Source organism: Paramormyrops kingsleyae, chromosome 18, assembly GCF_048594095.1.
Source record: "Paramormyrops kingsleyae isolate MSU_618 chromosome 18, PKINGS_0.4, whole genome shotgun sequence".
NCBI lineage: Eukaryota > Metazoa > Chordata > Actinopteri > Osteoglossiformes > Mormyridae > Paramormyrops > Paramormyrops kingsleyae.
The window spans coordinates 2,144,467-2,168,139 of NC_132814.1; the positions used below are offsets into that span (position 1 = coordinate 2,144,467).

At 55.3% G+C, this 23,673-nt stretch overlaps 10 non-coding genes and 1 pseudogene across 10 annotated transcripts; all 11 read right to left on the minus strand.

Annotated features, from left to right (window-relative positions):
* Window positions 1-1,987: 1,987 nt before the first annotated feature.
* On the minus strand, window positions 1,988-2,101 carry LOC140580005 (U5 spliceosomal RNA). Its single transcript, XR_011983786.1, has one exon. It is a non-coding gene; the product is annotated as a U5 spliceosomal RNA (small nuclear RNA).
* A 434-nt stretch (window positions 2,102-2,535) lies between these two features.
* Window positions 2,536-2,727, minus strand: LOC140579819 (U2 spliceosomal RNA). The gene has a single exon (XR_011983669.1). It is a non-coding gene; the product is annotated as a U2 spliceosomal RNA (small nuclear RNA).
* Window positions 2,728-2,922: 195 nt separating this feature from the next.
* LOC140580006 (U5 spliceosomal RNA) lies at window positions 2,923-3,036 on the minus strand. Its single transcript, XR_011983787.1, has one exon. It is a non-coding gene; the product is annotated as a U5 spliceosomal RNA (small nuclear RNA).
* Window positions 3,037-3,467: 431 nt separating this feature from the next.
* LOC140579877 (U2 spliceosomal RNA) lies at window positions 3,468-3,659 on the minus strand. The gene has a single exon (XR_011983722.1). It is a non-coding gene; the product is annotated as a U2 spliceosomal RNA (small nuclear RNA).
* Window positions 3,660-3,854: 195 nt separating this feature from the next.
* LOC140580008 (U5 spliceosomal RNA) lies at window positions 3,855-3,968 on the minus strand. The gene has a single exon (XR_011983789.1). It is a non-coding gene; the product is annotated as a U5 spliceosomal RNA (small nuclear RNA).
* A 429-nt stretch (window positions 3,969-4,397) lies between these two features.
* On the minus strand, window positions 4,398-4,618 carry LOC140579947 (U2 spliceosomal RNA; annotated as a pseudogene).
* Window positions 4,619-10,607: 5,989 nt separating this feature from the next.
* LOC140580009 (U5 spliceosomal RNA) lies at window positions 10,608-10,721 on the minus strand. The gene has a single exon (XR_011983790.1). It is a non-coding gene; the product is annotated as a U5 spliceosomal RNA (small nuclear RNA).
* A 395-nt stretch (window positions 10,722-11,116) lies between these two features.
* Window positions 11,117-11,306, minus strand: LOC140579964 (U2 spliceosomal RNA). The gene has a single exon (XR_011983755.1). It is a non-coding gene; the product is annotated as a U2 spliceosomal RNA (small nuclear RNA).
* An 11,076-nt stretch (window positions 11,307-22,382) lies between these two features.
* Window positions 22,383-22,496, minus strand: LOC140579996 (U5 spliceosomal RNA). The gene has a single exon (XR_011983778.1). It is a non-coding gene; the product is annotated as a U5 spliceosomal RNA (small nuclear RNA).
* A 432-nt stretch (window positions 22,497-22,928) lies between these two features.
* LOC140579831 (U2 spliceosomal RNA) lies at window positions 22,929-23,120 on the minus strand. The gene has a single exon (XR_011983680.1). It is a non-coding gene; the product is annotated as a U2 spliceosomal RNA (small nuclear RNA).
* Window positions 23,121-23,315: 195 nt separating this feature from the next.
* On the minus strand, window positions 23,316-23,429 carry LOC140580010 (U5 spliceosomal RNA). Its single transcript, XR_011983791.1, has one exon. It is a non-coding gene; the product is annotated as a U5 spliceosomal RNA (small nuclear RNA).
* Window positions 23,430-23,673: the final 244 nt, after the last annotated feature.

The window sequence follows — 23,673 nt, forward strand, 5'->3', positions numbered from 1 at the left end:
CAGATGTGCGCTTTAAAACGTTCCTCAAACCCCTGACATTCAAGGTGACAATATTAAAATTGGCCATGAAATGTTAAAAAGGTAAAATACAATTAAAAACAACACAATAAAATAATAAAAGCCAGCCATTAAAAACAATACCGCATTACTGCCCCCCCTCCTCAGTCAAACCCAAAAGGCCCCCCAGTTCCAGCCCCCCCAGGTACTCCTGTTCATTTGCTTTGTCCTGCACAATACTGTACTCCTGGGGGGGCGCAGGGGACTGTCCCAGGTCCCACACCGGCTGGGGGGCCCCCAACGTCGGGGAGGGGGGACTCTCTCGGCCTTGGTCCCCGGCCGCCACTGCTGGCAAGGTGGCAGCCGGAGGGCTGGAAGCGTCGGGTTGTGCCTCCCTTCTGCTCTTCTTCCTCCTCCGGGGGGATGCGCCGCTCTTTCTCCTCCTGCTGCTAACACCTGGAGCCAGGACTGGAGACCCCTCCTGCATCGCTGTCGCTGGGGCCTCCTCCACCTCGGCCAGGGCTTCTCCTCCTGCCCCCGTCGCCGGCTGTTCCTGCCCTAATGTGGGGGCTTGCACTCCCCCACCACTCTCCTTGCCGACAGCTCCATTACCCGACAGAGCGTCAGCATACGTCGTTTTCTTCTTAGGGCAGGAACGAGCCAGATGGTCCTCGCCGTTGCAGTAGATGCAGCGACGGGGGCCCTTGCAGTCCCTGGCCATGTGCCCCGACTCCAGGCAGTTGCGGCAGCGTAAGTTGGCGCATCCCTCCAGAGTGTGTCCGAAGCTGTGACACTGTCGGCAGAAGGGAGGCTGTCCGGAATAAAACAAGTAAGCCTTATTGCCCTGTAGATTAAAATAGGCTGGGGGATGACTAAAACCGCCCGCGCCATTAGCGTCCGGGCGCAGGCGGGCCTGGAACTGGCGTCGACCAGTCCAGATCCCCAGCTCATCCCGAATCTCCTTGTGGCCAGGAAGAAGGTCCACATACTTGTTCAGGAACTGGCGGACGGCTTCGGCGGTCACATGCGGGTTAAAACAATGGACAGTTATTACCCGCTTGTCGGGCCACCACAGCGGCTCGATGGTGTATCGTCCCAGGAGAGGGTGCTGGGCCCTCTCCTTGCTCCGCTCCAGGACCTTGCTGTAACCCTCGTCGGTGGACAGGGTGACCTCGAAGAACTGGAAGGGGCCATTCCGCTGTACACAAAGAATGTCCTCCATGCGGAGGCCCAGCTCCCCGAAGGCCACCTCCCGGATGAAGGCCAGGCGGTCGGGGAAGGTGCCTACCTCCCCTTCGGCCCTCCAGCAGAACCGGGCGGTATTACGCAGGCCACCACCTGCTACCAGCCACGGCCCGCTGAAGGGCTTCCTCGCTGCACCGCCGGCCGTCGCCATCCGGGATGGTCCACCGACGTCGTTCCTGGAGCAGAGTCCTCCTGCCGCCGTGGTCCCGACGTCCGCCGTGGTCCTGTCGCCGTCCGCCAATCCGGGATGAGCCGAGGATCACTAAACTATAAAAACACCTAAAAAATAAAAACACCAGTTCACCCAACAGGGCGGCGGACAGGCCACCAGCCACTGCGGGATCCCCAGCCTAATAAAAACAAAAATAAAAGCAGGGATAAAAGGCTAAAAGGAAGGCACGGGTCGCCCCGTGGCAGCGGCGGTCAAGCCACCTACTGGTCACGCATTAGGGTCACCGTGCCTTCCTCTAAAAAACCCGACGCAATCCTTTAAAAGCAGTAAAAAGAGCGTAAAATCCACTTGATCTTAGCCAAAAGGCCGAGAAGCGATACCCACAAATTGCGCCCCGCCGGGCGCCGGCATGCGGGATGCCGACGGAGCTGGCGCGGCTCAGCCCTCACCAGCCCCTCTGGCAGGTGTCGCCCGGCGAGTCCACGCGTGATCCAGGGAGACCACAGCCGCGCCACCGGGCACCTAACGCCAGCCGCTAAGCCGGGCCCAGTCTTCCTTTGACAGCAGCAGTGCAGCTCTGCTTGGGCAGAGCCTCCAAAAATACCATGAACTCATCGCTATCCCTCTCCACGGAAATCTTTAGTAAAAGGCGAAAGATTTATACGGGATGAAGAGAGACCCGAGTCGATATGGGGCCGCCGCCAAGCCCGTCGCCGTTAGCCGGGCCTGCGTGACGCCCCCGCTCGGAGTAGAATGCCCAGGGGCGTCGCAGCCGCCGTCCTCGGGGCCCCGACTCCTCCCTGTCCTCCTGTCCTCTCAAAAGACAGCAATCATTTTAACAAACATGAGGGGAAATTCAAAAGGCAAAGATGACATCATGCCTTACCTCAGCGCAGCTGTCCACCGCACAAACAGTGTGTCACCTTCCTTTAAAAAAAAAAAAAAAAAAAAAAAAAAAAAAAAGAAAAACGGCGGGAAACGGGGGCCACGCACAGACAGGGCCCCCCCCCTCACAGCACTCAGTCTATTAGTCACTCACTCACTCACTCACTCACTCACTCACTCACTCAGTCAGTCAGTCAGTCAGTCAGTCAGTTCTGCCTTTCGACAACAGGGGGCAGTAGAGGTGCACCATTCCCGGAAGCACTGCAATACCGGGTCGATGCGTGGAGCGGACGGGGCAAGCCCCACTTCCGGCTCCCTGTTCCAAAAATCCGTTTAATATGTGGTCCCCTCCATGGGGGACGTATCAGATATTAAACTGATAAGAACAGATACTACACTTGATCTTAGCCAAAAGGCCGAGAAGCGATACCCACAAATTGCGCCCCGCCGGGCGCCGGCATGCGGGATGCCGACGGAGCTGGCGCGGCTCAGCCCTCACCAGCCCCTCTGGCAGGTGTCGCCCGGCGAGTCCACGCGTGATCCAGGGAGACCACAGCCGCGCCACCGGGCACCTAACGCCAGCCGCTAAGCCGGGCCCAGTCTTCCTTTGACAGCAGCAGTGCAGCTCTGCTTGGGCAGAGCCTCCAAAAATACCATGAACTCATCGCTATCCCTCTCCACGGAAATCTTTAGTAAAAGGCGAAAGATTTATACGGGATGAAGAGAGACCCGAGTCGATATGGGGCCGCCGCCAAGCCCGTCGCCGTTAGCCGGGCCTGCGTGACGCCCCCGCTCGGAGTAGAATGCCCAGGGGCGTCGCAGCCGCCGTCCTCGGGGCCCCGACTCCTCCCTGTCCTCCTGTCCTCTCAAAAGACAGCAATCATTTTAACAAACATGAGGGGAAATTCAAAAGGCAAAGATGACATCATGCCTTACCTCAGCGCAGCTGTCCACCGCACAAACAGTGTGTCACCTTCCTTTAAAAAAAAAAAAAAACGGCGGGAAACGGGGGCCACGCACAGACAGGGCCCCCCCCCTCACAGCACTCAGTCTATTAGTCACTCACTCACTCACTCAGTCAGTCAGTCAGTCAGTCAGTCAGTCAGTCAGTCAGTCAGTCAGTCAGTCAGTCAGTCAGTCAGTTCTGCCTTTCGACAACAGGGGGCAGTAGAGGTGCACCATTCCCGGAAGCACTGCAATACCGGGTCGATGCGTGGAGCGGACGGGGCAAGCCCCACTTCCGGCTCCCTGTTCCAAAAATCCGTTTAATATGTGGTCCCCTCCATGGGGGACGTATCAGATATTAAACTGATAAGAACAGATACTACACTTGACCTTAGCCAAAAGGCCGAGAAGCGATACCCACAAATTGCGCCCCGCCGGGCGCCGGCATGCGGGATGCCGACGGAGCTGGCGCGGCTCAGCCCTCACCAGCCCCTCTGGCAGGTGTCGCCCGGCGAGTCCACGCGTGATCCAGGGAGACCACAGCCGCGCCACCGGGCACCTAACGCCAGCCGCTAAGCCGGGCCCAGTCTTCCTTTGACAGCAGCAGTGCAGCTCTGCTTGGGCAGAGCCTCCAAAAATACCATGAACTCATCGCTATCCCTCTCCACGGAAATCTTTAGTAAAAGGCGAAAGATTTATACGGGATGAAGAGAGACCCGAGTCGATATGGGGCCGCCGCCAAGCCCGTCGCCGTTAGCCGGGCCTGCGTGACGCCCCCGCTCGGAGTAGAATGCCCAGGGGCGTCGCAGCCGCCGTCCTCGGGGCCCCGACTCCTCCCTGTCCTCCTGTCCTCTCAAAAGACAGCAATCATTTTAACAAACATGAGGGGAAATTCAAAAGGCAAAGATGACATCATGCCTTACCTCAGCGCAGCTGTCCACCGCACAAACAGTGTGTCACCTTCCTTTAAAAAAAAAAAAAAAAAAAAAAAAAAAAAAAGAAAAACGGCGGGAAACGGGGGCCACGCACAGACAGGGCCCCCCCCCTCACAGCACTCAGTCTATTAGTCACTCACTCAGTCAGTCAGTCAGTCAGTCAGTCAGTCAGTCAGTCAGTCAGTCAGTCAGTTCTGCCTTTCGACAACAGGGGGCAGTAGAGGTGCACCATTCCCGGAAGCACTGCAATACCGGGTCGATGCGTGGAGCGGACGGGGCAAGCCCCACTTCCGGCTCCCTGTTCCAAAAATCCGTTTAATATGTGGTCCCCTCCATGGGGGACGTATCAGATATTAAACTGATAAGAACAGATTTTTTTTTTTTTTTTCCCAATACTTTATTATACAGTTCTGCACAACAATTAAAATCACACAAATATACAAAGCATATAAACATCAATTTGCACTGTCATCAAGACATAATAAAACAGCCTTTTTGGTTCACAAATACAGATCCATAAATACTTTATAAAAGGCTAAAACATTCTCAACACAGTGCTACTTATATATGCTATACAAAACAAACCATTATTAAAACAATATTAAACAAAACATCTCCAGAACTGCAATAAAACACAAAACTATAAAACCACCAAAAAATGTCATTACAATATCAATTAAAACACAATTACAATTAAATGGCCATTTACACAAATAAAATGCCACCTTAAATGCCAGCTATTAAAACCTAAAACCATTAAAGGAGGAACACACCCGGCGACCTCCAACCTCTACACCAGGGTCAGGTTGGGACAGGGTCATACATTTCCACACACGTAAAATCAGCACCTCGGGAATAAAAACAAGGTCAATCATTTAAAAAGCAGCACAACAAACCAGAGTAAAATGTTAATAAATACAGTTATTGTTAATATGAATAAATAGGTGCTAAAAATGATCAACCAAAAACCGTGCTCAATTAATTATGCACATGCTGTTAGATAAAACCATTTTGAATACAACACACGCAAAAAAAAAACAAAGCACACTCACCTAAAACCCGAAGTATCTCCAGTGTGCTTCAGAAAGGTGTGTCACATCAAACCCTGTAGAATGGAGCGTCACCACCTAAACGAAACGGGGCTAAAGCCAAAAGAGGCCCTTCCACCTCTCCTTGGCCTCGTGATAGCCCCGCTGGATGACGTCAGTCTCCATCCTGAAACCCAAGTCGGCCCGGATTTTACGGAATACCCCTTGTGCCTCCAGATGAACCCCTCTGCGGATGAGCGCGGTCCTAGCATTCCACAGCTCTCGCTTGGTAATGCTGACCAGCAGCCACATCCAGGGGCCGAAGGGGTTATGGAGCTTGGGGTCCCACCCCTTCAACACCTTGTCGTAGGTCAGACCGGGCTGCGGGTCCACACGTCCACACAGGCCCGCTACCAACCCCCAAACTCTCTGTGCATGCCCACAGTCCCAAAACACGTGCCTGATGGTCTCATCCTCGCTGCACTCGGGCCTGGGGCAGCGGGGGTGTCTGGTCAGCTTATGCCTATGTAAGACGTCCCTGACTGGCAGCTTACCATGAAGGCACTGCCAGTTCAGGTCCTGCAGCCTATGATCCAAACCCTTAGGCTGGATTCTCGCCCATGTGCCTTCCTCCAGGCCCAGCATGGCCCGAGTATCCCTATGACCAAGCAAAGCCCTATAAAGCGCTCTATGCTTGGTCAAGGCCTCTGTCTTGACACCTGCCGGAAAAGACTTACTCCACTTGACAGCGTGGCTGTAGTGGGCCGGCAGGGTCTCAGCCTTGGGGCCGAGGTTGGTCCACGACGCCACCAGACGTCTCATGGGGAGAGCCAGCCACAGACGCACAAAGTGCTGATGGGGGTGCTCGAGGGGAGCTGCCAGGCGCGTGCAGAGCTGCGAGAAGAACAGGCAGTCAAGCTTGAGAGGAAAGTCAATAACATCCCTCCCCCCACTGTCCTTTCCGAGATACATCACTTCCCTACGCACGTACTCGTACCTGCCCCCCCAGACGAGGTTGAAAACGTCCTTCGTCAGGCCTCTGCGCATGAAGCGGGGCAAAGGGTACACATGTGCAAGGTAGAGCAGGGTGGGAAGAATATCCACTTTTAAGGCTAAAACCTTACCTTGGAAGGACAGGGACCTGGACTTCCACAGTCCGATCTTCCGCCTGGCGATCGCCAACCGCTCCTCCCAGTTCAAACGGGCGGCACCATCCGAAAGGAAGTTGACCCCCAACACTTTGAGAGGTCCGTCACAGAGGGTGAGACCACCTGCGACGTCCTCCCTCGCCTTCCAGCTGCCGAAATACTTGGCCACCGACTTACTGAGGTTGAGCGTCGCGCCGGAGGCCCTACCGAACGCATGAACAAGGCTCATGGCATGACCGAGAGACTGATCCGAGCAGACGAAAAGGGTGGTGTCGTCTGCATACTGGGTCAGTTTAACAGTTTTCCCCCGACTTCCTGGGATAAGAAGGCCATCGACCCCGGGGTGGGCGCGAATGGCGCACGCCAGCGGCTCTATATAGAGCGCGTAGAGGAGGGGGGAGAGGGGACATCCCTGCCTCACTCCACTCACCTGGGGCACCAAGTCACTCAGGAAGCCATTGATAACAACATGGCTTCCAACTTCATTATACAAAGTGTGTAACCACCCCAGATAATTGGGTCCAAAGCCAAACTTACCCAATACTTGAAACAGGAAGCGGTGATCTACCCGGTCAAAGGCTTTCTCCTGGTCCAAGCTGACCAGCAGGAGAGGGAGGTTCCTGTCCTCCACCCAGGCGATGGCGTCGCGGATGAGATGGAGGTTCCACGTCGCCGATCGACCCGGTACTCCACACGTCTGATCGCTGTGAACCAGATGAGCCATGGCCTTCTTCAGGCGTTCGGTAAGGGTCTTTGCGATGAGCTTTGTGTCTACACAAAGCATGGTCAGGGGCCTCCAGTTGCCAAGGTCGGCACGATCACCCTTCTTGTGCAACAGGGAAAGAACCCCTGACCTCATGCTCCTAGTGAGCAAACCCCGGCGCTGAACATCCTCTACAACCTGCAGTAATTCCGGCCCGAGGACATCCCAAAAGGTGGAATAAAATTCCACCGGGAGTCCGTCAAGGCCCGGTACCTTGCGGCGGTTCATCCTGCCAAGCACTGCGGTCAGCTCGGCCAAGGTGATGGGGGCTTCTAAGCCGTCCCGAATGTCACTGGGAAGACAAGGTGAGATATTATCTAGGAACCGCTCCCCTGCAACCGGGTCCGTGTCCCTAACCTTAAAAAGATTAAAATAGAACAGTTTAGCAACCTCCAGCATGTCTGATGTTGTCGTTGCCGTGTCGCCGTTTGAGGCACGGAGAGAGACAAAGCTCTTCTCCTCCCGGGCTTCCCTGGCTCTCTGGAAAAAAAAGGCGTTGCACTTTTCATTGTTTTCCCACAGGCACATTTTGTCGCGGAGCATTAGGGCCGAGGCAGCCTGTTCATGCAGGCGCCTCAGCTCACCCTTTATGCCAAGCAGTCGCTCGTGGTCGATGGCGCCCCCGTTGTTGTGAGCGGCGTATTCATCCCGCAACCTTCTCTCCAGCTGCAGAATGGAGAATTTCTTCTCCATCCTGCGCTGCTTGCTGTACTGCATGGAGAAGGTTCGGATCCTATCCTTCACACTCTCCCACCATTCAGCCACGGAGGGGAAGGTAGGCTTGTCCTTCTGCCACTCGGAGAAGTGATCTAAAAAAAGGTGTCTAAAATCGCTCTCCTCCAGGATCTGCAGGTTCATTTTCCAATAGCCGCCCCCACATTCAGGGGCGTCTATGGAAACAGTGGCCTCCACTGCCAAGTGGTCAGTGGGCCACTGTGGGGAGAGGGACACCTTTTTAAAAACAACGGGGGGTGAAGCTAAAATGTAGTCGATGCGACTGCTGGCTCCGCGACTATTATGCCAGGTGAAGCCCGGCATGCTGGGGTTGCATGTCTTAAAACCATCAACAAGTTTAAAGGAACGAATAAAATGGCGAAAGTGCCCAGAGCTGACATCCTGTCTACCCTCCAACGAGATGTTAAAGTCCCCTCCTAAAATCAAGTGTCGATCTGTGACACAGAACGGGGACAACTCTTCAAAGAGAGTTATACGGGATGAGGCCTCCACTGGAGCGTAGACACATATGGCCCGGAGGCGCTGTCCCCTCCATGTGGCGTCCACTCCCAAAACCCTACCTTGAAGAACGGTAAACGATCTTACTTCTTCAAAGGCGCGGTCGCCAAAAAGGATCCCGACGCCTGAGGAGTGGACACCACCTACGCTCCAGTAGGATCTACCCCTCTTCCATTGTCGTGAAAAGAGAGCCTCGTCCCGCTGGTCCCGGAGGTGGACTTCCTGCAGAAAACAAATGCTGAAGGGAGAAGATGCCAGCTGATTAAAAACAGATGTGCGCTTTAAAACGTTCCTCAAACCCCTGACATTCAAGGTGACAATATTAAAATTGGCCATGAAATGTTAAAAAGGTAAAATACAATTAAAAACAACACAATAAAATAATAAAAGCCAGCCATTAAAAACAATACCGCATTACTGCCCCCCCTCCTCAGTCAAACCCAAAAGGCCCCCCAGTTCCAGCCCCCCCAGGTACTCCTGTTCATTTGCTTTGTCCTGCACAATACTGTACTCCTGGGGGGGCGCAGGGGACTGTCCCAGGTCCCACACCGGCTGGGGGGCCCCCAACGTCGGGGAGGGGGGACTCTCTCGGCCTTGGTCCCCGGCCGCCACTGCTGGCAAGGTGGCAGCCGGAGGGCTGGAAGCGTCGGGTTGTGCCTCCCTTCTGCTCTTCTTCCTCCTCCGGGGGGATGCGCCGCTCTTTCTCCTCCTGCTGCTAACACCTGGAGCCAGGACTGGAGACCCCTCCTGCATCGCTGTCGCTGGGGCCTCCTCCACCTCGGCCAGGGCTTCTCCTCCTGCCCCCGTCGCCGGCTGTTCCTGCCCTAATGTGGGGGCTTGCACTCCCCCACCACTCTCCTTGCCGACAGCTCCATTACCCGACAGAGCGTCAGCATACGTCGTTTTCTTCTTAGGGCAGGAACGAGCCAGATGGTCCTCGCCGTTGCAGTAGATGCAGCGACGGGGGCCCTTGCAGTCCCTGGCCATGTGCCCCGACTCCAGGCAGTTGCGGCAGCGTAAGTTGGCGCATCCCTCCAGAGTGTGTCCGAAGCTGTGACACTGTCGGCAGAAGGGAGGCTGTCCGGAATAAAACAAGTAAGCCTTATTGCCCTGTAGATTAAAATAGGCTGGGGGATGACTAAAACCGCCCGCGCCATTAGCGTCCGGGCGCAGGCGGGCCTGGAACTGGCGTCGACCAGTCCAGATCCCCAGCTCATCCCGAATCTCCTTGTGGCCAGGAAGAAGGTCCACATACTTGTTCAGGAACTGGCGGACGGCTTCGGCGGTCACATGCGGGTTAAAACAATGGACAGTTATTACCCGCTTGTCGGGCCACCACAGCGGCTCGATGGTGTATCGTCCCAGGAGAGGGTGCTGGGCCCTCTCCTTGCTCCGCTCCAGGACCTTGCTGTAACCCTCGTCGGTGGACAGGGTGACCTCGAAGAACTGGAAGGGGCCATTCCGCTGTACACAAAGAATGTCCTCCATGCGGAGGCCCAGCTCCCCGAAGGCCACCTCCCGGATGAAGGCCAGGCGGTCGGGGAAGGTGCCTACCTCCCCTTCGGCCCTCCAGCAGAACCGGGCGGTATTACGCAGGCCACCACCTGCTACCAGCCACGGCCCGCTGAAGGGCTTCCTCGCTGCACCGCCGGCCGTCGCCATCCGGGATGGTCCACCGACGTCGTTCCTGGAGCAGAGTCCTCCTGCCGCCGTGGTCCCGACGTCCGCCGTGGTCCTGTCGCCGTCCGCCAATCCGGGATGAGCCGAGGATCACTAAACTATAAAAACACCTAAAAAATAAAAACACCAGTTCACCCAACAGGGCGGCGGACAGGCCACCAGCCACTGCGGGATCCCCAGCCTAATAAAAACAAAAATAAAAGCAGGGATAAAAGGCTAAAAGGAAGGCACGGGTCGCCCCGTGGCAGCGGCGGTCAAGCCACCTACTGGTCACGCATTAGGGTCACCGTGCCTTCCTCTAAAAAACCCGACGCAATCCTTTAAAAGCAGTAAAAAGAGCGTAAAATCCACTTGATCTTAGCCAAAAGGCCGAGAAGCGATACCCACAAATTGCGCCCCGCCGGGCGCCGGCATGCGGGATGCCGACGGAGCTGGCGCGGCTCAGCCCTCACCAGCCCCTCTGGCAGGTGTCGCCCGGCGAGTCCACGCGTGATCCAGGGAGACCACAGCCGCGCCACCGGGCACCTAACGCCAGCCGCTAAGCCGGGCCCAGTCTTCCTTTGACAGCAGCAGTGCAGCTCTGCTTGGGCAGAGCCTCCAAAAATACCATGAACTCATCGCTATCCCTCTCCACGGAAATCTTTAGTAAAAGGCGAAAGATTTATACGGGATGAAGAGAGACCCGAGTCGATATGGGGCCGCCGCCAAGCCCGTCGCCGTTAGCCGGGCCTGCGTGACGCCCCCGCTCGGAGTAGAATGCCCAGGGGCGTCGCAGCCGCCGTCCTCGGGGCCCCGACTCCTCCCTGTCCTCCTGTCCTCTCAAAAGACAGCAATCATTTTAACAAACATGAGGGGAAATTCAAAAGGCAAAGATGACATCATGCCTTACCTCAGCGCAGCTGTCCACCGCACAAACAGTGTGTCACCTTCCTTTAAAAAAAAAAAAAAAAAAAAAAAAAAAAAGAAAAACGGCGGGAAACGGGGGCCACGCACAGACAGGGCCCCCCCCCTCACAGCACTCAGTCAGTCAGTCAGTCAGTCAGTCAGTCAGTCAGTCAGTTCTGCCTTTCGACAACAGGGGGCAGTAGAGGTGCACCATTCCCGGAAGCACTGCAATACCGGGTCGATGCGTGGAGCGGACGGGGCAAGCCCCACTTCCGGCTCCCTGTTCCAAAAATCCGTTTAATATGTGGTCCCCTCCATGGGGGACGTATCAGATATTAAACTGATAAGAACAGATTTTTTTTTTTTTTTTTTTTCGTACCAGTCAGAGTTGGATACCCGTCGCTTCATCAACTCGGCCAACCTTAACTCATCATTCCGGCTATTTCAAATTCAATTACAATTTTTATTTCAATCAATAAAATATTACAATTATAATCTCCTTAAAAGGATTTCAAACAAGACATTAACACACCGTTAAAATTCAGCCCATATCAGAGTTTAAAATTTAAATATAAAATACATAAACCACACCAGACATTCAATAAATAAGCAAATATTAATCAAAAACCATTGAGTGTCAGTGGTTATTTTCAAAATCACCCCCAGGCTTAAAATCCCATTGCAAAGGGTTTCCGATCCTTGTGAACTTTATGGTGTGACACTGAAAAAAAACATTAACGCACCACCAAGAAAGGCACAGTATAAGGTGCGTGCGTTCACAACTCACGTGCCACACCGACCTTCCTGGATGGAGCTCGTACTCACCAAGATGTTAGTGGGGCTATGGCCGCAGAAGGCCCTTCCACCTTTCCTTGGCCTCGTGGTAGCCCCACTGGATGATGTCCCGCTCCATCCTGAAATCCAAGTCCGCCACAATCTTTCGATATAATCCCCAGGCCCTCAAATCTGCCCCTTTATGGATGAGTGCCGACCTTGCATTCCAAAGTTCACGTTTGGTCATGCTGATCAGCAGCCACATCCGGGGCGGGAAGGGAGCCTGAGGACCTTGGGGCCACCCCATCATCACCTTATCGTAGGACAACACAAACTGCGGGTCTAGTTTCCTGCACAGGCCTTGCACTGATCTCCAGACCTCCCTGGCATACCCACAGTCCCAAAAGGCGTGCCTGAGGGTCTCCTCCTCTGAGCACTCGGGACGTGGGCAGCCTGAGTGTCTGGTCAGCTTGTGCCTGTACAGTACATCCCTGACCGGCAGCTTACCATGCACACACTGCCAGTTCAGGTCCTGCAGCCGGTTATCCAACCCCTTGGGCTGGATCCTGGTCCAGGTGTCCTTCTCCAGGCCCAGCACAGCACGGGTTCCCCTCTTCACCAGCACAGCCCGATACAGGGCTCGGTGCCTGGTGAGGGTCCCTGGGGGGAGACCTGCCGGAAGAGACTTACTCCACTTAATAGCATGGTGATAGTGGGTCGGCAGCGTCTCCGCCTTGGGCCCGGCGTTGGACCACGACGTCAACAGACGTCTCATGGGCAGGGCCAGCCACAAGTGAACAAAATACTGGTGGGGGTGTTCTAGGGGAGCCACCAGACGTGCACAGATCTGGGAGAAGAACAGGCAGTCAAGCTTGAGAGGGAAGTCAGGAACATCCCTCCCCCCACTGTCCTTTCCAAGGTACATCACTTCCCTCCTCACATACTCATACCTGCCGCCCCAAACAAGGTTAAACACATCCTTAGTTAAGCCTCTCCGCATGAAGCGGGGCATGGGGAACACATGGGCGAGGTAGAGGAGGGTGGGAAGGATATCAACCTTCAAGGCGAGAACCTTACCCAGGAAGGACAGGGACCTGGCCTTCCACATCCCCATCTTCCGCCTGGCGATCGTCAAACGCTCTTCCCAGTTTACCCGGGCAGCACCTTTCGAAAGAAAGTTAACCCCCAACACCTTGAGAGGGCCGCCGCAGAGAGTGAGCCCCCCCGGGACGTCCTCTCTCGCCTTCCAGCTGCCAAAGTACTTGACCACCGACTTGCTAAGGTTAAGTGCAGCCCCGGAGGCCTTCCCGAACGCCTGCACCAAGCCCAGGGCGTGACCGAGCGCATGGTCCGAGCACACAAACAGAGTGGTATCGTCTGCGTACTGGGCCAGCTTTACCGTCAGGCCCACTCCCTGGCAGGATCAGGCCGTTGATACCTGGATGGGCACGGATGGCGCTCGCCAGTGGCTCTATATATAGAGCGTAGAGGAGGGGGGAGAGAGGGCAACCCTGCCTCACTCCACTTGACTGGGGAACCCAATCACTGAGGGAACCATTAATCGACACATGGCTACCAACCTCAGTATAAAGCGCATGAACCCATCCCAAGAACTTAGGCCCAAAACCTAGCCTGCTCAATACCCCAAACAGGAAGCAGTGGTCCACTCGGTCAAACGCCTTCTCCTGGTCCAAGCTAACGAGTGCCAGAGGGACATTCCTGTCCTCAGCCCAGGCGATCGCGTCCCGAATTAAATGTAAATTCCAAGTCGCAGATCGACCCGGGACCCCGCAAGTCTGGTCACTATGGACCAGGTGGGTCATGGCCTTTTTTAGGCGCTCAGTTAGGGTCTTTGCTATGATCTTTGCATCTACGCAAAGCATTGTCAGGGGTCTCCAGTTGCCAAGTTCGGCACGATCGCCCTTCTTGTACAACAAAGACAAGACCCCTGACCGCATGCTCTTGGTGAGCATGCCCTGACGCTGCACGTCCTCAGCCACTTCTAGCAGCTCCGGCCCGAGGACTTCCCAAAACGTGGAATAGAATTCCACGGGGAGTCCATCGAGACCAGGAACTTTGCGCCGGTTCATTTTGCCTAGCACCTCAGTCAGCTCGGCTAGAGTGAAGGGGGCATCTAAGCTGTCCCTTGCCTCACTGGGAAGACTAGGTTTGAGTTTAGATAAAAACTGCTCCCCTAGCTCAGGTTCGGTCTCCCTTTTCTTAAAAAGGTCACCGTAAAAACATTTAGCAACCTCCAGCATCCGGGCCGAATCGGAGACCAGGTTGCCTCCTTGGTCCCGGAGGGCAGTGAAACACTTTTCCTCACGGGCCAGTTTCACCTTATTAAAGAAGAAGGCTGTACATTTCTCATTCTCCTCCCTTTCCAAAGCCCTGGCCCAAAACAAGGAGGCCGCAGCCGATTGCTCGTGCAGGCCCCTCAGCTTAGCTTTGGCTGCCTGCACCTCCTCAAAGTTAAAAGCCCCTCCGTTGTTGTGGCGGGCATACTCCCTCTGCAGCCTGGTCTCTAGCCGTTGGATTTCGTAAAGCCTTTTAGCTTTACGCTGGCCGCAATAGTGGATAGCTAGAGCTCTAACCCTCTCTTTTACGCTCTCCCACCATGCGGCCGTGGAGACGTAGGCTGCCTTACAGCCCCGCCACGCAGTAAAATGATCCAGGAAGAGAGACCTAAAGTCTCTCTCTTCTAAGATCTCCACGTTCAGCTTCCAATAGCCCCTCCCGAAGGTAGGGGCGTCAATGGAAACTGTGGCCTCGACCGATGTATGGTCCGAGTACCACCGTGGAGACCTCAAAACCTTCCTAAAAACAACAGAGGGCGAAGCTAAAATATAATCAATACGGCTGCTGGCCCCACGACTGTTGTGCCAGGTATGGCCCGGATCTGTGGGGTTGCACGTTTTAAAACCATCAGAGAGGTTGAGGCTGCGGATCAAATTCCTAAAATGTTTAGTGCTGACATCCCCTTTCCCTTCTAAAAAAGTATTGAAGTCCCCTCCTAAAATTATGTGTCTATTAGTGACACAAAACTGGGCCAGCTCCTCAAAAAGCGCAATGCGGGACGAGGCCTCCACTGGAGCGTAAACGCACATCGCCCGGATGTGCTGACCTCTCCAGGTGGCGTCCACTCCCAAAACCCTTCCCTGCACTACAGTGAAGGTACTCACATTCTCAAAGGCCCGGTCACCAAAAAGGATGCCGACGCCTGAAGAATGGACACCACCAACGCTCCAGCAGGACTTACCCCTCTTCCACGCTTGTGAGAAAAGAGCCACGTCCCGCTGGTCCCTGAGGTGGACTTCCTGCAAGAAACAGAGATTGAAAGGGGAGGATGTCAGTTCATCCAAGACCGCGGCCCTTTTGACTGGGTTCCTCAACCCTCTGACGTTAACAGTAAAAATTTTAAAATCAGCCATGGGGGGATTAAAAAAAGAATAAAACAATAAGAAATTAAAACCATAAAAATTTTAAAAACTATAAACCCTAAAACCAGCTATTAAGACCCCTGTTCCCCCTCCCCGCTCATGCCCAGAATTTTCCCCAGCATGGAGTCCTCCAGGTAGGCCTGGTCGTTTGGTGAAACCTCCAGGCCCGAAAAGGTAATGTCCTCCTGGGGAAGGGCTGGGGACAACATTGACAAATTCCAACTTATATCTTCTGTTTTGGGGGCGGGGGGCGATACGACCTGTACAGGGGCCTCAGCTGGGGGCGCCGCCTCCTTGGGGGTACCTGTTGCCTCCTCTGCTTCCTTCCTCGTCTTCTTAGTTTTGTCCTTGGGGTCACCCTTCTTCTTCCTTTTGGTGACCCCGGCCCGGGCCTGCGGGGACTGCCCAGCCTGAGCCCGGGGCCCCTCAGCCCCCAACGGGGTCTTCACTGGGGACCTGGCCACTTCTTCCTGGGCCCCCACTGACCTCTCCTGAGGCCCCCCTGGCTTTGGGGCAGGGAGCAGCTCCCGGTCCGGCACCCGCCTCACCTGCCCACCACCCGCCAGAACGCCCGCATAGGAGCGCTGGGGGCAGACACGGGCCAGGTGCTCCTCGCTGCTACAGTGGCGGCAACGTTGGGGGCCCTTACAGTCCTTAGCCATGTGCCCGGGCTCAAGGCAGTTACGGCACTTAAGGTCCGGGCAGTCCTCCGCCTTGTGTCCATGGCCCTGGCACGACCGGCAGAAGGTAGGCTGTCCAGTGTAGAACAGGTACCCCCTGTTGGGCCCGATGGAAAAGTAGGCTGGGGGATGAAGATATCCCCCCTTTCCATCCGGCCGCAGTCGCACCTGAAACTGGCGGCGCCCATTCCACACACCCAGCTCGTCCCGGACGTCTCTGTGTCCTGGTAAAACCTCAACGTGTTTAGTGAGGAAATGGCAGACGGCCTCCGCCGACACGTAAGGATTGAACACATGCACCGTTACCACCCGCTTGTCCGTAAACCACAAGGGCTCAACCGAGTACATATTCAAGAGCGGGTGGTCGGACTTGCTCTGCTCCAGCACCCTCCGGTATGCCTCCTCAGAGGCCAAGGTAACATCCAGAAACCTCTGGGGATGGTTCCTCTGGACGCAGATCAGGTCCTCCAGCTTAAAGCCCAGCACACCAAACACCACCTCCCGGATGAAGAAGACCCTGTCGTGAAACTGGGCCTCTCCATCCAGGTTCCTCCAACGGAACCGGGCCGTGTTAAGCAGACCGCCACCTACCATCGGACCCGGTCCGGAGGAGGGGGTCGTCCCGGCCACTGGAGCCGCCGCTGGGGCCGTCACTGCCGTCCTGGGAGCCGTAGCTGCCATCCTCCAGCTGGGGTGCTCCGGCATCAGCCGTCCCACTCGGAGTGGAGCAAGGCGCAGTGTTCCAGAGGTCCTTCCGCCGTAGTCCAAGACGGGCTGAGCTAAAAACTAGACTGATAAACTGATAAGAACAGATTTTTTTTTTTTTTTTTTTTCTTGTAACCAGTCAGAGTTGGATACCCGTCGCTTCATCAACTCGGCCAACCTTCACTCATCATTCCGGCTATTTCAAATTCAATTACAATTTTTATTTCAATCAATAAAATATTACAATTATAATCTCCTTAAAAGGATTTCAAACAAGACATTAACACACCGTTAAAATTCAGCCCATATCAGAGTTTAAAATTTAAATATAAAATACATAAACCACACCAGACATTCAATAAATAAGCAAATATTAATCAAAAACCATTGAGTGTCAGTGGTTATTTTCAAAATCACCCCCAGGCTTAAAATCCCATTGCAAAGGGTTTCCGATCCTTGTGAACTTTATGGTGTGACACTGAAAAAAAAAACATTAACGCACCACCAAGAAAGGCACAGTATAAGGTGCGTGCGTTCACAACTCACGTGCCACACCGACCTTCCTGGATGGAGCTCGTACTCACCAAGATGTTAGTGGGGCTATGGCCGCAGAAGGCCCTTCCACCTTTCCTTGGCCTCGTGATAGCCCCACTGGATGATGTCCCGCTCCATCCTGAAATCCAAGTCCGCCACAATCTTTCGATATAATCCCCAGGCCCTCAAATCTGCCCCTTTATGGATGAGTGCCGACCTTGCATTCCAAAGTTCACGTTTGGTCATGCTGATCAGCAGCCACATCCGGGGCGGGAAGGGAGTCTGAGGACCTTGGGGCCACCCCATCATCACCTTATCGTAGGACAACACAAACTGCGGGTCTAGTTTCCTGCACAGGCCTTGCACTGATCTCCAGACCTCCCTGGCATACCCACAGTCCCAAAAGGCGTGCCTGAGGGTCTCCTCCTCTGAGCACTCGGGACGTGGGCAGCCTGAGTGTCTGGTCAGCTTGTGCCTGTACAGTACATCCCTGACCGGCAGCTTACCATGCACACACTGCCAGTTCAGGTCCTGCAGCCGGTTATCCAACCCCTTGGGCTGGATCCTGGTCCAGGTGTCCTTCTCCAGGCCCAGCACAGCACGGGTTCCCCTCTTCACCAGCACAGCCCGATACAGGGCTCGGTGCCTGGTGAGGGTCCCTGGGGGGAGACCTGCCGGAAGAGACTTACTCCACTTAATAGCATGGTGATAGTGGGTCGGCAGCGTCTCCGCCTTGGGCCCGGCGTTGGACCACGACGTCAACAGACGTCTCATGGGCAGGGCCAGCCACAAGTGAACAAAATACTGGTGGGGGTGTTCTAGGGGAGCCACCAGACGTGCACAGATCTGGGAGAAGAACAGGCAGTCAAGCTTGAGAGGGAAGTCAGGAACATCCCTCCCCCCACTGTCCTTTCCAAGGTACATCACTTCCCTCCTCACATACTCATACCTGCCGCCCCAAACAAGGTTAAACACATCCTTAGTTAAGCCTCTCCGCATGAAGCGGGGCATGGGGAACACATGGGTGAGGTAGAGGAGGGTGGGAAGGATATCAACCTTCAAGGCGAGAACCTTACCCAGGAAGGACAGGGACCTGGCCTTCCACATCCCCATCTTCCGCCTGGCGATCGTCAAACGCTCTTCCCAGTTTACCCGGGCAGCACCTTTCGAAAGAAAGTTAACCCCCAACACCTTGAGAGGGCCGCCGCAGAGAGTGAGCCCCCCCGGGACGTCCTCTCTCGCCTTCCAGCTGCCAAAGTACTTGACCACCGACTTGCTAAGGTTAAGTGCAGCCCCGGAGGCCTTCCCGAACGCCTGCACCAAGCCCAGGGCGTGACCGAGCGCATGGTCCGAGCACACAAACAGAGTGGTATCGTCTGCGTACTGGGCCAGCTTTACCGTCAGGCCCCCACTCCCTGGCAGGATCAGGCCGTTGATACCTGGATGGGCACGGATGGCGCTCGCCAACGGCTCTATATATAGAGCGTAGAGGAGGGGGGAGAGAGGGCAACCCTGCCTCACTCCACTTGACTGGGGAACCCAATCACTGAGGGAACCATTAATCGACACATGGCTACCAACCTCAGTATAAAGCGCATGAACCCATCCCAAGAACTTAGGCCCAAAACCTAGCCTGCTCAATACCCCAAACAGGAAGCAGTGGTCCACTCGGTCAAACGCCTTCTCCTGGTCCAAGCTAACGAGTGCCAGAGGGACATTCCTGTCCTCAGCCCAGGCGATCGCGTCCCGAATTAAATGTAAATTCCAAGTCGCAGATCGACCCGGGACCCCGCAAGTCTGGTCACTATGGACCAGGTGGGTCATGGCCTTTTTTAGGCGCTCAGTTAGGGTCTTTGCTATGATCTTTGCATCTACGCAAAGCATTGTCAGGGGTCTCCAGTTGCCAAGTTCGGCACGATCGCCCTTCTTGTACAACAAAGACAAGACCCCTGACCGCATGCTCTTGGTGAGCATGCCCTGACGCTGCACGTCCTCAGCCACTTCTAGCAGCTCCGGCCCGAGGACTTCCCAAAACGTGGAATAGAATTCCACGGGGAGTCCATCGAGACCAGGAACTTTGCGCCGGTTCATTTTGCCTAGCACCTCAGTCAGCTCGGCTAGAGTGAAGGGGGCATCTAAGCTGTCCCTTGCCTCACTGGGAAGACTAGGTTTGAGTTTAGATAAAAACTGCTCCCCTAGCTCAGGTTCGGTCTCCCTTTTCTTAAAAAGGTCACCGTAAAAACATTTAGCAACCTCCAGCATCCGGGCCGAATCGGAGACCAGGTTGCCTCCTTGGTCCCGGAGGGCAGTGAAACACTTTTCCTCACGGGCCAGTTTCACCTTATTAAAGAAGAAGGCTGTACATTTCTCATTCTCCTCCCTTTCCAAAGCCCTGGCCCAAAACAAGGAGGCCGCAGCCGATTGCTCGTGCAGGCCCCTCAGCTTAGCTTTGGCTGCCTGCACCTCCTCAAAGTTAAAAGCCCCTCCGTTGTTGTGGCGGGCATACTCCCTCTGCAGCCTGGTCTCTAGCCGTTGGATTTCGTAAAGCCTTTTAGCTTTACGCTGGCCGCAATAGTGGATAGCTAGAGCTCTAACCCTCTCTTTTACGCTCTCCCACCATGCGGCCGTGGAGACGTAGGCTGCCTTACAGCCCCGCCACGCAGTAAAATGATCCAGGAAGAGAGACCTAAAGTCTCTCTCTTCTAAGATCTCCACGTTCAGCTTCCAATAGCCCCTCCCGAAGGTAGGGGCGTCAATGGAAACTGTGGCCTCGACCGATGTATGGTCCGAGTACCACCGTGGAGACCTCAAAACCTTCCTAAAAACAACAGAGGGCGAAGCTAAAATATAATCAATACGGCTGCTGGCCCCACGACTGTTGTGCCAGGTATGGCCCGGATCTGTGGGGTTGCACGTTTTAAAACCATCAGAGAGGTTGAGGCTGCGGATCAAATTCCTAAAATGTTTAGTGCTGACATCCCCTTTCCCTTCTAAAAAAGTATTGAAGTCCCCTCCTAAAATTATGTGTCTATTAGTGACACAAAACTGGGCCAGCTCCTCAAAAAGCGCAATGCGGGACGAGGCCTCCACTGGAGCGTAAACGCACATCGCCCGGATGTGCTGACCTCTCCAGGTGGCGTCCACTCCCAAAACCCTTCCCTGCACTACAGTGAAGGTACTCACATTCTCAAAGGCCCGGTCACCAAAAAGGATGCCGACGCCTGAAGAATGGACACCACCAACGCTCCAGCAGGACTTACCCCTCTTCCACGCTTGTGAGAAAAGAGCCACGTCCCGCTGGTCCCTGAGGTGGACTTCCTGCAAGAAACAGAGATTGAAAGGGGAGGATGTCAGTTCATCAAAGACCGCGGCCCTTTTGACTGGGTTCCTCAACCCTCTGACGTTAACAGTAAAAATTTTAAAATCAGCCATGGGGGGATTAAAAAAAGAATAAAACAATAAGAAATTAAAACCATAAAAATTTTAAAAACTATAAACCCTAAAACCAGCTATTAAGACCCCTGTTCCCCCTCCCCGCTCATGCCCAGAATTTTCCCCAGCATGGAGTCCTCCAGGTAGGCCTGGTCGTTTGGTGAAACCTCCAGGCCCGAAAAGGTAATGTCCTCCTGGGGAAGGGCTGGGGACAACATTGACAAATTCCAACTTATATCTTCTGTTTTGGGGGCGGGGGGCGATACGACCTGTACAGGGGCCTCAGCTGGGGGCGCCGCCTCCTTGGGGGTACCTGTTGCCTCCTCTGCTTCCTTCCTCGTCTTCTTAGTTTTGTCCTTGGGGTCACCCTTCTTCTTCCTTTTGGTGACCCCGGCCCGGGCCTGCGGGGACTGCCCAGCCTGAGCCCGGGGCCCCTCAGCCCCCAACGGGGTCTTCACTGGGGACCTGGCCACTTCTTCCTGGGCCCCCACTGACCTCTCCTGAGGCCCCCCTGGCTTTGGGGCAGGGAGCAGCTCCCGGTCCGGCACCCGCCTCACCTGCCCACCACCCGCCAGAACGCCCGCATAGGAGCGCTGGGGGCAGACACGGGCCAGGTGCTCCTCGCTGCTACAGTGGCGGCAACGTTGGGGGCCCTTACAGTCCTTAGCCATGTGCCCGGGCTCAAGGCAGTTACGGCACTTAAGGTCCGGGCAGTCCTCCGCCTTGTGTCCATGGCCCTGGCACGACCGGCAGAAGGTAGGCTGTCCAGTGTAGAACAGGTACCCCCTGTTGGGCCCGATGGAAAAGTAGGCTGGGGGATGAAGATATCCCCCCTTTCCATCCGGCCGCAGTCGCACCTGAAACTGGCGGCGCCCATTCCACACACCCAGCTCGTCCCGGACGTCTCTGTGTCCTGGTAAAACCTCAACGTGTTTAGTGAGAAAATGGCAGACGGCCTCCGCCGACACGTAAGGATTGAACACATGCACCGTTACCACCCGCTTGTCCGTAAACCACAAGGGCTCAACCGAGTACATATTCAAGAGCGGGTGGTCGGACTTGCTCTGCTCCAGCACCCTCCGGTATGCCTCCTCAGAGGCCAAGGTAACATCCAGAAACCTCTGGGGATGGTTCCTCTGGACGCAGATCAGGTCCTCCAGCTTAAAGCCCAGCACACCAAACACCACCTCCCGGATGAAGAAGACCCTGTCGTGAAACTGGGCCTCTCCATCCAGGTTCCTCCAACGGAACCGGGCCGTGTTAAGCAGACCGCCACCTACCATCGGACCCGGTCCGGAGGAGGGGGTCGTCCCGGCCACTGGAGCCGCCGCTGGGGCCGTCACTGCCGTCCTGGGAGCCGTAGCTGCCATCCTCCAGCTGGGGTGCTCCGGCATCAGCCGTCCCACTCGGAGTGGAGCAAGGCGCAGTGTTCCAGAGGTCCTTCCGCCGTAGTCCAAGACGGGCTGAGCTAAAAACTAGACTAAAAAATAAAATAATAAAAGTGAATAAAAACAAACAAGGGCTGAAAAACACTAAAACAGGATACCAAGGTTCACCCCGTGGCAGCGGCGGTCAGGCCACCTGCTGGACACGCATTAGGATCCCCTTGGTATCCGCTAAACTAAAAAACACGACGGGTAAAACGGCTAAGAAAAACGCCAAAAGTTTTTAAAAACTTGATCTTAGCCAAAAGGCCGAGAAACGATACCCACAAATTGCGCCCCGCCGGGCGCCGGCATGCGGGATGCCGACGGAGCTGGCGCGGCTCAGCCCTCACCAGCCCCTCTGGCAGGTGTCGCCCGGCGAGTCCACGCGTGATCCAGGGAGACCACAGCCGCGCCACCGGGCACCTAACGCCAGCCGCTAAGCCGGGCCCAGTCTTCCTTTGACAGCAGCAGTGCAGCTCTGCTTGGACAGAGCCTCCAAAAATACCATGAACTCATCGCTATCCCTCTCCACGGAAATCTTTAGTAAAAGGCGAAAGATTTATACGGGATGAAGAGAGACCCGAGTCGATATGGGGCCGCCGCCAAGCCCGTCGCCGTTAGCCGGGCCTGCGTGACGCCCCCGCTCGGAGTAGAATGCCCAGGGGCGTCGCAGCCGCCGTCCTCGGGGCCCCGACTCCTCCCTGTCCTCCTGTCCTCTCAAAAGACAGCAATCATTTTAACAAACATGAGGGGAAATTCAAAAGGCAAAGATGACATCATGCCTTACCTCAGCGCAGCTGTCCACCGCACAAACAGTGTGTCACCTTCCTTTAAAAAAAAAAAAAAAAAAAAAAGAAAAACGGCGGGAAACGGGGGCCACGCACAGACAGGGCCCCCCCCCTCACAGCACTCAGTCTATTAGTCACTCACTCACTCAGTCAGTCAGTCAGTCAGTCAGTCAGTCAGTCAGTCAGTCAGTCAGTCAGTCAGTCAGTTCTGCCTTTCGACAACAGGGGGCAGTAGAGGTGCACCATTCCCGGAAGCACTGCAATACCGGGTCGATGCGTGGAGCGGACGGGGCAAGCCCCACTTCCGGCTCCCTGTTCCAAAAATCCGTTTAATATGTGGTCCCCTCCATGGGGGACGTATCAGATATTAAACTGATAAGAACAGATACTACACTTGATCTTAGCCAAAAGGCCGAGAAGCGATACCCACAAATTGCGCCCCGCCGGGCGCCGGCATGCGGGATGCCGACGGAGCTGGCGCGGCTCAGCCCTCACCAGCCCCTCTGGCAGGTGTCGCCCGGCGAGTCCACGCGTGATCCAGGGAGACCACAGCCGCGCCACCGGGCACCTAACGCCAGCCGCTAAGCCGGGCCCAGTCTTCCTTTGACAGCAGCAGTGCAGCTCTGCTTGGGCAGAGCCTCCAAAAATACCATGAACTCATCGCTATCCCTCTCCACGGAAATCTTTAGTAAAAGGCGAAAGATTTATACGGGATGAAGAGAGACCCGAGTCGATATGGGGCCGCCGCCAAGCCCGTCGCCGTTAGCCGGGCCTGCGTGACGTCCCCGCTCGGAGTAGAATGCCCAGGGGCGTCGCAGCCGCCGTCCTCGGGGCCCCGACTCCTCCCTGTCCTCCTGTCCTCTCAAAAGACAGCAATCATTTTAACAAACATGAGGGGAAATTCAAAAGGCAAAGATGACATCATGCCTTACCTCAGCGCAGCTGTCCACCGCACAAACAGTGTGTCACCTTCCTTT